This window comes from Thalassophryne amazonica, chromosome 20 (genome assembly GCF_902500255.1).
Source record: "Thalassophryne amazonica chromosome 20, fThaAma1.1, whole genome shotgun sequence".
NCBI classification, from domain to species: domain Eukaryota; kingdom Metazoa; phylum Chordata; class Actinopteri; order Batrachoidiformes; family Batrachoididae; genus Thalassophryne; species Thalassophryne amazonica.
In genome coordinates, this window is record NC_047122.1 from 20660198 (window position 1) to 20672621 (window position 12424).

At 39.5% G+C, this 12424-nt stretch overlaps 1 protein-coding gene across 2 annotated transcripts in view; it reads right to left on the minus strand.

Moving 5' to 3' along the window:
* LOC117502388 (class I histocompatibility antigen, F10 alpha chain-like) overlaps positions 1 to 12424 on the minus strand; it is a 30838-nt gene that overhangs the window by 7001 nt on the left and 11413 nt on the right. The gene's annotated exons all lie outside the window — the stretch shown is intronic.

Genomic DNA, 12424 nt, shown 5'->3' on the forward strand with positions numbered 1-12424 from the left:
TTGATAAAAACAAATTCTTATTGGAATGTAGAAATATTAAGCTTGGCCCAGAAAATGTTTTGGAGATAATTTTAATCTTAATTTTACAAAAGCTTTTCCAGTTTTCATGACAGAGGTCTGGCAGGTAAAGTCGAGGTTCTGTTCATATTTCAGACCCTTTGCAAAAGCAGACAAATGTGCAACCTGGGCCTAACTTTTATTGCCTTGTTTTTTTTTTCAATAGGTTTTCAAGTTTTCATCAGAACGCCCATGCAATATCTTCATTATCGGTGGCAATATGCTTATATTTCATGATCAAAATAGAGCCAGGGAACAAGCCTATTATGGTGAAATTAGCAGGCTGTGGCCATAATTTCATGTTTTTCCTCAATAGCTTTTTCAAATGTCAACCTATTTCTGGAGAAATTGCTTCATTTTAATCTGGTGACATATCCTCACCTTGCATGAGCTTTTTTTGGGGGAAAAAATACCAACTTTATTGGTAAATAAGGAGCCAGAAGCCCACATATCAGGTTTTTCCTCAATACCTTTTACAAATGTCAACCTATTTCTGGGGAAATTGCTTCATCTTAATCTGGGGACATACCCTCACCTTGCACAAGCTTTCTTTTTGGGGTAAAATCCCAACATCAAGGTTAAATAAGGAGCCACAGGCCCAAATGTCATGTTTTTCCTCAATAGCTGTTTCAAATGTCAACCTATTTCTGGGGAATTTGCTTTAATTTAATATGGGGACATATCCTCACCTTGCACGAGCTTTCTTTTTGGGGAAAAATCCCAATATCAGGGTTAAATAAGGAGCCAGAGGCCCAAATTTCAGTTTTTTTCTCAATAGCTTTTTCAAATGTCAACTTATTTCTGGGGAAATGGCTTCATTTTAATCTGGTGACATATCCTCACCTTGCACGAGCTTTCTTTTTGGGGAAAAATCCCAATATCAGGGTTAAATAAGGAGCCAGAGGCCCAAATTTCAGTTTTTTTCTCAATAGCTTTTTCAAATGTCAACTTATTTCTGGGGAAATGGCTTCATTTTAATCTGGTGACATATCCTCACCTTGCACGAGCTTTCTTTTTGGGGACAAATCCCAACTTTATGGGTAAATAAAGAGCCAGATGCCCAAATTTCATGTTTCTCCTCAATAGCTTTTTCAAATGTCAACCTATTTCTGGGGAAATTGCTTTAATTTAATCTGGGGACATATCCTCACCTTGCGTGAGCTTTGTTTTTGAGGAAAAATCCCAACATCAAGGTTAAATAAGGAGCCAGAGGCCCAAATTTCAGGTTTTTTCTCAATAGCTTTTTCAAATGTCAACCTATTTCAGGGGAAATTGCTTTAATTTAATCTGGGGCCATATCCTCACCTTGCACAAGCTTTCTTTTTGGGGCAAAATCCCAACATCAGGGTTAAATAAGGCGCCAGAGGCCCAAATTTCATGTTTTTCCTCAATAGCTGTTTCAAATGTAAACCTATTTCTGGGGAAATTGCTTTAATTTAATCTGGGGCCATATCCTCACCTTGCACGAGCTTTCTTTTTGGGGAAAAATCCCAGCTTTATGGGTAAATAAATAGCCAGATGTCCAAATGTCATGTTTTTCCTCAATAGCTTTTTCAAATGTCAACCTATTTCAGGGGAAATTGCTTTAATTTAATCTGGGGCCATATCCTTATCTTGCACGAGCTTTCTTTTTGGGGCAAAATCCCAACATCAAGGTTAAATAAGGAGCCAGAGGCCCAAATTTCAGTTTTTTTCTCAATAGCTTTTTCAAATGTCAACCTATTTCAGGGGAAATTGCTTTAATTTAATCTGGGGCCATATCCTTATCTTGCACGAGCTTTCTTTTTGGGGCAAAATCCCAACATCAAGGTTAAATAAGGAGCCAGAGGCCCAAATTTCAGTTTTTTTTCTCAATAGCTTTTTCAAATGTCAACCTATTTCAGGGGAAATTGCTTTAATTTAATCTGGGGTCATATCCTCACCTTGCACAAGCTTTCTTTTTGGGGCAAAATCCCAACATCAAGGTTAAATAAGAAGCCAGATGCCCAAATTTCATGTTTTTCCTCAATAGCTTTTTCAAATGTCAACCTATTTCTGGGGAAATTGCTTTAATTTAATCTGGGGACATATCCTCACCTTGCACGAGCTTTCTTTTTGGTGAAAAAATCCCAACATCAAGGTTAAATAAGGAGCCAGAGGCCCGAATCGCAGGTTATTCCTCAATAGCTTTGACAGTTTTTATCCATCATTGGCCTTTTGAATAGAAATTTGATCAAATTAAATTAATAAATAAAATGAAGGCCTTCATGACTGAACTTTCCATCACACATCCACTTTAACAAGCAACATTCATACCACTGGACAAGCAAATGCACCAGAACTGACCATCATTTTTTTTTTTAATCCACTAGATGTGTGTAAAGCACCTTGAGGCGATCTTCAGGCTTCAGACAACTTTATTGATCCCAAAAAAGGGCAATTACGTTTACACTCCAATTACCTCAGAAAAGATACAGCAATTAATCCACAATTATTACTTGTTTACCGTAATAATGGCACACATCAAAATTAAAGACAACACATATACATTTGACTTTGTTTATGTGCACTAAACTTGAAGCAGTCCATCATCCGAATTGATGCTAAGTGGGTCAATGCCGCTGCAACTGGAGTCGCGCCGCCGCTAGCTTGGGGGGAATGGGGGCCTGCCGCAGCTAAAAACTGCACAGCCCCCGGAGGGGACAGGGGTGGCGTGAGTGGTGGCTGGGATGGGGTGTGTGATGGGGGGGGGGCAGGAAGGGAGGTAAAGGGAAAAATGGAGCATGCTTCAGTCATTGTCCATGTGTACGTCTGTCAGTTTGTTGTCTTTGTTGGTTGAGATAAAAAGGAGCCGAATAATAATCTCACCAAGGCCTGTTGACATTCCTCTGGAGGAAAACAGTCGGGCAATTTGTCCTTCAGGCTTGATAAGTCTGGCATGTTGTGGTTTTGAGCAGTGAAAAACACTTTTAACAGTTCCACTTGAACAACCAAATCCCAATTATGAATTAAGAATAGTCACCTCATGAGTTGGTGCTGAATAAATTCATAAATATGAACTTTATCTTTAAATTCAATTCAATTCAATCAATTTTTTATATAGCGCCAAATCACAACAAACAGTTGCCCCAAGGCGCTTTATATTGTAAGGCAAGGCCATACAATAGTTATGTAAAACCCCAACGGTCAAAACGACCCCCTGTGAGCAAGCACTTGGCTACAGTGGGAAGGAAAAACTCCCTTTTAACAGGAAGAAACCTCCAGCAGAACCAGGCTCAGGGAGGGGCAGTCTTCTGCTGGGACTGGTTGGGGCTGAGGGAGAGAACCAGGAAAAAGACATGCTGTGGAGGGGAGCAGAGATCGATCACTAATGATTAAATGCAGAGTGGTGCATACAGAGCAAAAAGAGAAAGAAACAGTGCATCATGGGAACCCCCCAGCAGTCTACATCTATAGCAGCATAACTAAGGGATGGTTCAGGGTCACCTGATCCAGCCCTAACTATAAGCTTTAGCAAAAAGGAAAGTTTTAAGTCTAATCTTAAAAGTAGAGAGGGTGTCTGTCTCCCTGATCTGAATTGGGAGCTGGTTCCACAGGAGAGGAGCCTGAAAGCTGAAGGCTCTGCCTCCCATTCTACTCTTACAAACCCTAGGAACTACAAGTAAGCCTGCAGTCTGAGAGCGAAGCGCTCTATTGGGGTGATATGGTACTACGAGGTCCCTAAGATAAGATGGGACCTGATTATTCAAAACCTTATAAGTAAGAAGAAGAATTTTAAATTCTATTCTAGAATTAACAGGAAGCCAATGAAGAGAGGCCAATATGGGTGAGATATGCTCTCTCCTTCTAGTCCCCGTCAGTACTCTAGCTGCAGCATTTTGAATTAACTGAAGGCTTTTTAGGGAACTTTTAGGACAACCTGATAATAATGAATTACAATAGTCCAGCCTAGAGGAAATAAATGCATGAATTAGTTTTTCAGCATCACTCTGAGACAAGACCTTTCTGATTTTAGAGATATTGCGTAAATGCAAAAAAGCAGTCCTACATATTTGTTTAATATGCGCTTTGAATGACATATCCTGATCAAAAATGACTCCAAGATTTCTCACAGTATTACTAGAGGTCAGGGTAATGCCATCCAGAGTAAGGATCTGGTTAGACACCATGTTTCTAAGATTTGTGGGGCCAAGTACAATAACTTCAGTTTTATCTGAGTTTAAAAGCAGGAAATTAGAGGTCATCCATGTCTTTATGTCTGTAAGACAATCCTGCAGTTTAGCTAATTGGTGTGTGTCCTCTGGCTTCATGGATAGATAAAGCTGGGTATCATCTGCGTAACAATGAAAATTTAAGCAATACCGTTTAATAATACTGCCTAAGGGAAGCATGTATAAAGTGAATAAAATTGGTCCTAGCACAGAACCTTGTGGAACTCCATAATTAACTTTAGTCTGTGAAGAAGATTCCCCATTTACATGAACAAATTGTAATCTATTAGACAAATATGATTCAAACCACCGCAGCGCAGTGCCTTTAATACCTATGGCATGCTCTAATCTCTGTAATAAAATTTTATGGTCAACAGTATCAAAAGCAGCACTGAGGTCTAACAGAACAAGCACAGAGATGAGTCCACTGTCCGAGGCCATAAGAAGATCATTTGTAACCTTCACTAATGCTGTTTCTGTACTATGATGAATTCTAAAACCTGACTGAAACTCTTCAAATAGACCATTCCTCTGCAGATGATCAGTTAGCTGTTTTACAACTACCCTTTCAAGAATTTTTGAGAGAAAAGGAAGGTTGGAGATTGGCCTATAATTAGCTAAGATAGCTGGGTCAAGTGATGGCTTTTTAAGTAATGGTTTAATTACTGCCACCTTAAAATCCTGTGGTACATAGCCAACTAACAAAGATAGATTGATCATATTTAAGATCGAAGCATTAAATAATGGTAGGGCTTCCTTGAGCAGCCTGGTAGGAATGGGGTCTAATAAACATGTTGATGGTTTGGATGAAGTAACTAATGAAAATAACTCAGACAGAACAATCGGAGAGAAAGAGTCTAACCAAATACCGGCATCACTGAAAGCAGCCAAAGATAACGATATGTCTTTGGGATGGTTATGAGTAATTTTTTCTCTAATAGTTAAAATTTTGTTAGCAAAGAAAGTCATGAAGTCATTACTAGTTAAAGTTAATGGAATACTCAGCTCAATAGAGCTCTGACTCTTTGTCAGCCTGGCTACAGTGCTGAAAAGAAACCTGGGGTTGTTCTTATTTTCTTCAATTAGTGATGAGTAGAAAGATGTCCTAGCTTTACGGAGGGCTTTTTTATAGAGCAACAGACTCTTTTTCCAGGCTAAGTGAAGATCTTCTAAATTAGTGAGACGCCATTTCCTCTCCAACTTACGGGTTATCTGCTTTAAGCTACGAGTTTGTGAGTTATACCACGGAGTCAGACACTTCTGATTTAAAGCTCTCTTTTTCAGAGGAGCTACAGCATCCAAAGTTGTCTTCAATGAGGATGTAAAACTATTGACGAGATACTCTATCTCCCTTACAGAGTTTAGGTAGCTACTCTGCACTGTGTTGGTATATGGCATTAGAGAACATAAAGAAGGAATCATATCCTTAAACCTAGTTACAGCGCTTTCTGAAAGACTTCTAGTGTAATGAAACTTATTCCCCACTGCTGGGTAGTCCATCAGAGTAAATGTAAATGTTATTAAGAAATGATCAGACAGAAGGGAGTTTTCAGGGAATACTGTTAAGTCTTCTATTTCCATACCATAACTCAGAACAAGATCTAAGATATGATTAAAGTGGTGGGTGGACTCATTTACTTTTTGAGCAAAGCCAATAGAGTCTAATAATAGATTAAATGCAGTGTTGAGGCTGTCATTCTCAGCATCTGTGTGGATGTTAAAATCGCCCACTATAATTATCTTATCTGAGCTAAGCACTAAGTCAGACAAAAGGTCTGAAAATTCACAGAGAAACTCACAGTAACGACCAGGTGGACGATAGATAATAACAAATAAAACTGGTTTTTGGGACTTCCAATTTGGATGGACAAGACTAAGAGACAAGCTTTCAAATGAATTAAAGCTCTGTCTGGGTTTTTGATTAATTAATAAGCTGGAATGGAAGATTGCTGCTAATCCTCCGCCCCGGCCCGTGCTACGAGCATTCTGACAGTTAGTGTGACTCGGGGGTGTTGAGTCATTTAAACTAACATATTCGTCCTGCTGTAACCAGGTTTCTGTTAGGCAGAATAAATCAATATGTTGATCAATTATTATATCATTTACCAACAGGGACTTAGAAGAGAGAGACCTAATGTTTAATAGACCACATTTAACTGTTTTAGTCTGTGGTGCAGTTGAAGGTGCTATATTATTTTTTCTTTTTGAATTTTTATGCTTAAATAGATTTTTGCTGGTTATTGGTGGTCTGGGAGCAGGCACCGTCTCTACGGGGATGGGGTAATGAGGGGATGGCAGGGGGAGAGAAGCTGCAGAGAGGTGTGTAAGACTACAACTCTGCTTCCTGGTCCCAACCCTGGATAGTCACGGTTTGGAGGATTTAAGAAAATTGGCCAGATTTCTAGAAATGAGAGGTGCTCCATCCAAAGTGGGATGGATGCCGTCTCTCCTAACAAGACCAGGTTTTCCCCAGAAGCTTTGCCAATTATCTATGAAGCCCACCTCATTTTTTGGACACCACTCAGACAGCCAGCAATTCAAGGAGAACATGCGGCTAAACATGTCACTCCCGGTCTGATTGGGGAGGGGCCCAGAGAAAACTACAGAGTCCGACATTGTTTTTGCAAAGTTACACACCGATTTAATGTTAATTTTAGTGACCTCCGATTGGCGTAACCGGGTGTCATTACTGCCGACGTGAATTACAATCTTACCAAATTTACACTTAGCCTTAGCCAGCAGTTTCAAATTTCCTTCAATGTCGCCTGCTCTGGCCCCCGGAAGACAATTGACTATGGTTGCTGGTGTCGCTAACTTCACATTTCTCAAAACAGAGTCGCCAATAACCAGAATTTGATCCTCGGCGGGTGTGTCGTCGAGTGGGGAAAAACGGTTAGAGATGTGAACGGGTTGGCGGTGTACACGGGGCTTCTGTTTAGGGCTACGCTTCCTCCTCACAGTCACCCAGTCGGCCTGCTTTCCCGGCTGCTCCTGATCTGCCAGGGGGGAACTAACGGCGGCTAAGCTACCTTGGTCCACACCGACTACAGGGGCCTGGCTAGCTGTAGAATTTTCCACGGTGCGGAGCCGAGTCTCCAATTCGCCCAGCCTGGCCTCCAAAGCTACGAATAAGCTACACTTATTACAAGTACCGTTACTGCTAAAGGAGGCCGAGGAATAACTAAACATTTCACACCCAGAGCAGAAAAGTGCGGGAGAGACAGGAGAAGCCGCCATGCTAAATCGGCTAAGAGCTAGTAGCTACGCTAAACTAGCGGATTCCTAAAAACACGCAAAGTGAATAATGTGTAAATAATTTAGAGGTGATTCAGCAGAAGGAGTGCTTTAGTTAAGGCACGTAAAGATTACACTGGGAAACAAATTGTAATCTAGATAACTAGATCAATCTAACTGCGCAGATTAAACAGCTAACAGATACAGAAAAACACCGCTGTGCTCCAGAACAGGAAGTGATACAATACCGCAGTGAGAGCCAACTGGCGGATGCAGCCTGTGAGCTGTTGCCAGCAGCCTCCATCTTGCTTAGCGTTATTAGATTATATATTAAATTAAGTAGAAACATAGTTTAACACTTGGTTTAAAGTGATCTGAAAATGCTGTTTTGTGCACTATTCAGGTACACCTACAAACTGTCCAATCTTTTATCAGTTGACAAAGGAGTGTCAGCTGGAAAATAAAGGTTAAGTACATTAAGTTCAGTGAACTAAAATTTAGAAAACACAACAATGGCACACAATACGCAAGCCTCGGCACGGCTGGGCTGAAAGGTGCAGAATGCACAGGAGCTGAAAATATTGCAGGAGTGTGCAGCTGCCTGGATAAAAAAAAAAAAATGCTTGTGGGCCGTGGTGGCAGCTGTATCACTGTATTATGTTACTAAACAATATATATTGATTTATAACAAAAAATGTCCAAAGGGGTAATAAATATAAGTGTAAAGATGATGGAATATATCAAAGCAGTAAATTGATCAGTTTGTATGAACACCACGCAGATCACAGCTGCTGCTGCTGCGTTCAAGTACTGTTGGAAATTTCAGACTGTTTGCTTGTATTTTTTTTTATGTGGGTGGGGGTCATCTTCACTGGGCTCAGGCACCTTTATATAGGCCATAATTAATCTTTTGTGTAGATACAATGAATTATTTTACCAAAAACAAATGAAAACCATGCTCCTGACACAAGCAACTGCTGAGTTTGAAACAACAAAAAAGTACTGTAATTTCCGATGGTACGTGAACGTAGCAGCAGGGACCTGTGGTATTCACATGGGCTGTTCAATTTCCTGCTCTGATGATATATTCAGTCATCTTTACACTTATATTTATTACCCCCCTTGACATTTTTTGTGTTATAAGTCAATATACAGGGCTTAGTAATGTAATACTTGTACGGTGATACAGCAGCCACTATGGCACACAAGTGGATTTTTATTTATTTATTTTTTATCCAGGCCTCCTGCACACTCAGCTCCTGTGCATTCTGTGCCTGTCAGCCTCTTTTAAAGTTAACCAAAGTATGAAGTATTTTAATATTGTTAGCACAGTTATTCCACATGTTTACACCTTTAACAGAGACACAATGACTTTTTGCAGTAGTTCGATTCCTTATTTTCTCAAAAAATAATAGTCCTCTCAAATTATAACTGTAGTTCCTCAGTTTAAACAGATCCTGGACAAGTTGTGGCAACAGTTTATTTTTAACTGTATACATAATTTGTATTGTGTTGTATTCAACCAAGTCCTACAATTTTAAAAAATGTAAACAGGCAAATAATAGATTTGTAGGCTGACAATAACATTTGTTACAAATAATTCTTATACCTTTCTTTTGCAACAAAAATGAATTAGTATTAGTTTTATATGTATACCCCATACCTCAATACAATAATTTGAAAAGACATGTTTGTCACCAGATTTAAACAGTGGTATCACTTTCATTCTGAAAGGAAATTGCCCAGTCATTGTTGACAAGTTACAAATATACGTGCAAGGTTTAACAATACAATCAATAATAGTTTTAATCAAAAACATATCAAAATGATCGCTATCAATTCATCATGTAGCACAAAACAACTTTCACTTACAGTTTCTCCCTTCTTTGGCTGCTGATCCAGATTGCTGTCCATGGTGCTGAGCTCCTCCACAGTGTTGTTAAAACTTGCATTGGATTGACCATCTGAATCTTCAGGTTCCTTTTCCACGAGCTGTTGATTTTTTTGACTTTAAAGAACTCACTTCCCTTTTTATCCCCTTGCGGTTTTCATTCCACACCTTGTAAAGCCATTTTTTATAATTTGTTTTATCTGCGCCAAATATTTGGTGAGACAAAATTGTCCAGATACAAGAATTACAAGCAATGCTCTTTTTGGTGATATTAACTGCTTGGAAATGCCTAATCAATACATCCCTTCCACCAGATCGTTTCCAAAGATTTTGCTGAATTTTTTTTTTGCCTTTTTTAAAGCGTCCCATGTTCTCAGTCTTGAGATTGTAACTCAACTGTGAGAAGAAACCAAGTTTTAGCGGCTGTTTAAAAACCACGCCTTTACTTTGTGAATGAATCAGGAACAGGTTCCATCACTATTTTACAGCCTATTGGATGAGCAGTGGCCCTGTGACAGACTGGTGCTCTATGACTGTTGGGATGGGCTCCAGCCCCCCGCCAGCCATAAGTGCTAGAATATGAGTGTGTGGATGAGCTGCTCCGACTTCCCTACTGTGCAGTGTCCAGCTCACAATTGCACATGTAGGTGGTCAGCACCCCTGTGCTGAAAAGCAACACCTTCACAGGATTGCGCACTTAACTGCACAGACACACACTTTGCACCAACAAAAACGTACACAAATCAATATGATTCTTAATCTATGTCACTTTCTATATGTAAGTGAAGACAATATGAAAATTCAGTAGGTATATCTTATATATTATATTCCAATTCTGAGGTGGAACTATGCCAGTATACAAAGGTATATCTAAATATCTAAAAAGGAAGAGTAAAACAGGAGAGTAGAAAAGAGTAGAGTAGAGCCACTTGAGACCCAGGGATGGTTCTCAAGTAAATGGTAAATATGTAGATGGTAAATATGTTCATATATACGAGCACTTGTTTGCTTTTGTTCTGTAGGAATGAATGGTCTACTATTTTCATATATATGTTATGAGGTTTCATCAAATCAAATCAATTTTATTTATATAGCGCCAAATCACAACAAACAGTTGCCCCAAGGTGCTTTATATTGTAAGGCAAGGCCATACAATAATTACAGAAAAACCCCCAACGGTCAAAACGACCCCCTGTGAGCAAGCACTTGGCGACAGTGGGAAGGAAAAACTCCCTTTTAACAGGAAGAAACCTCCAGCAGAACCAGGCTCAGGGAGGGGCAGTCTTCTGCTGGGACTGGTTGGGGCTGAGGGAGTGAACCAGGAAAAAGACATGCTGTGGAAGAGAGCAGAGATCAATCACTAATGATTAAATGCAGAGTGGTGCATACAGAGCAAAAGAGAAAGAAACACTCAGTGCATCATGGGAACCCCCCAGCAGTCTAAGTCTATAGCAGCATAACTAAGGGATGGTTCAGGGTCACCTGATCCAGCACTAACTATAAGCTTTAGCAAAAAGGAAAGTTTTAAGCCTAATCTTAAAAGTAGAGAGGGTGTCTGTCTCCCTGATCTGAACTGGGAGCTGGTTCCACAGGAGAGGAGCCTGAAAGCTGAAGGCTCTGCCTCCCATTCTACTCTTAAAAACCCTAGGAACTACAAGTAAGCCTGCAGTCTGACAGCGAAGCACTCTATTGGGGTGATATGGTACTATGAGGTCCCTAAGATAAGATGGGACCTGATTATTCAAAACCTTATAAGTAAGAAGAAGAATTTTAAATTCTATTCTAGAATTAACAGGAAGCCAATGAAGAGAGGCCAATATGGGTGAGATATGCTCTCTCCTTCTAGTCCCCGTCAGTACTCTAGCTGCAGCATTTTGAATTAACTGAAGGCTTTTCAGGGAACTTTTAGGACAACCTGATAATAATGAATTACAATAGTCCAGCCTAGAGGAAATAAATGCATGAATTAGTTTTTCAGCATTACTCTGAGACAAGACCTTTCTAATTTTAGAGATATTGCGCAAATGCAAAAAAGCAGTCCTACATATTTGTTAATATGCACATTGAATGACATATCCTGATCAAAAATGACTCCAAGATTTCTCACAGTATTACTAGAGGTCAGGGTAATGCCATCCAGAGTAAGGATCTGGTTAGACACCATGTTTCTAAGATTTGTGGGGCCAAGTACAATAACTGAGTTTAAAAGCAGGAAATTAGAGGTCATCCATGTCTTTATGTCTGTAAGACAATCCTGCAGTTTAGCTAATTGGTGTGTGTCCTCTGGCTTCATGGATAGATAAAGTTGGGTATCATCTGCGTAACAATGAAAATTTAAGCAATGCTGTCTAATAATACTGCCTAAGGGAAACATGTATAAAGTGAATAAATTGGTCCTAGCACAGAACTTTGTGGAACTCCATAATTAACCTTAGTCTGTGAAGAAGATTCCCCATTTACATGAACAAATTGTAATCTATTAGATAAATATGATTCAAACCACCGCAGCACAGTGCCTTTAATACCTATGGCATGCTCTAATCTCTGTAATAAAATTTTATTGTCAACAGTATCAAAAGCAACACTGAGGTCTAACAGAACAAGCACAGAGATGAGTCCACTGTCTGAGGCCATAAGAAGATCATTTGTAACCTTCACTAATGCTGTTTCTGTACTATAATGAATTCTAAAACCTGACTGAAACTCTTCAAATAGACCATTCCTCTGCAGATGATCAGTTAGCTGTTTTACAACTACCCTTTCAAGAATTTTTGAGAGAAAAGGAAGGTTGGAGATTGACCTATAATTAGCTAAGATAGCTGGGTCAAGTGATGGCTTTTTAAGTAATGGTTTAATTACTGCCACCTTAAAAGCTTGTGGTACATAGCCAACTAATAAAGATAGATTGATCATATTTAAGATCGAAGCATTAATTAATGGTAGTGCTTCCTTGAGCAGCCTGGTAGGAATGGGGTCTAATAGACATGTTGATGGTTTGGAGGAAGTAACTAATGAAAATAACTCAGACAGAACAATTGGAGAGAAAGTCTCT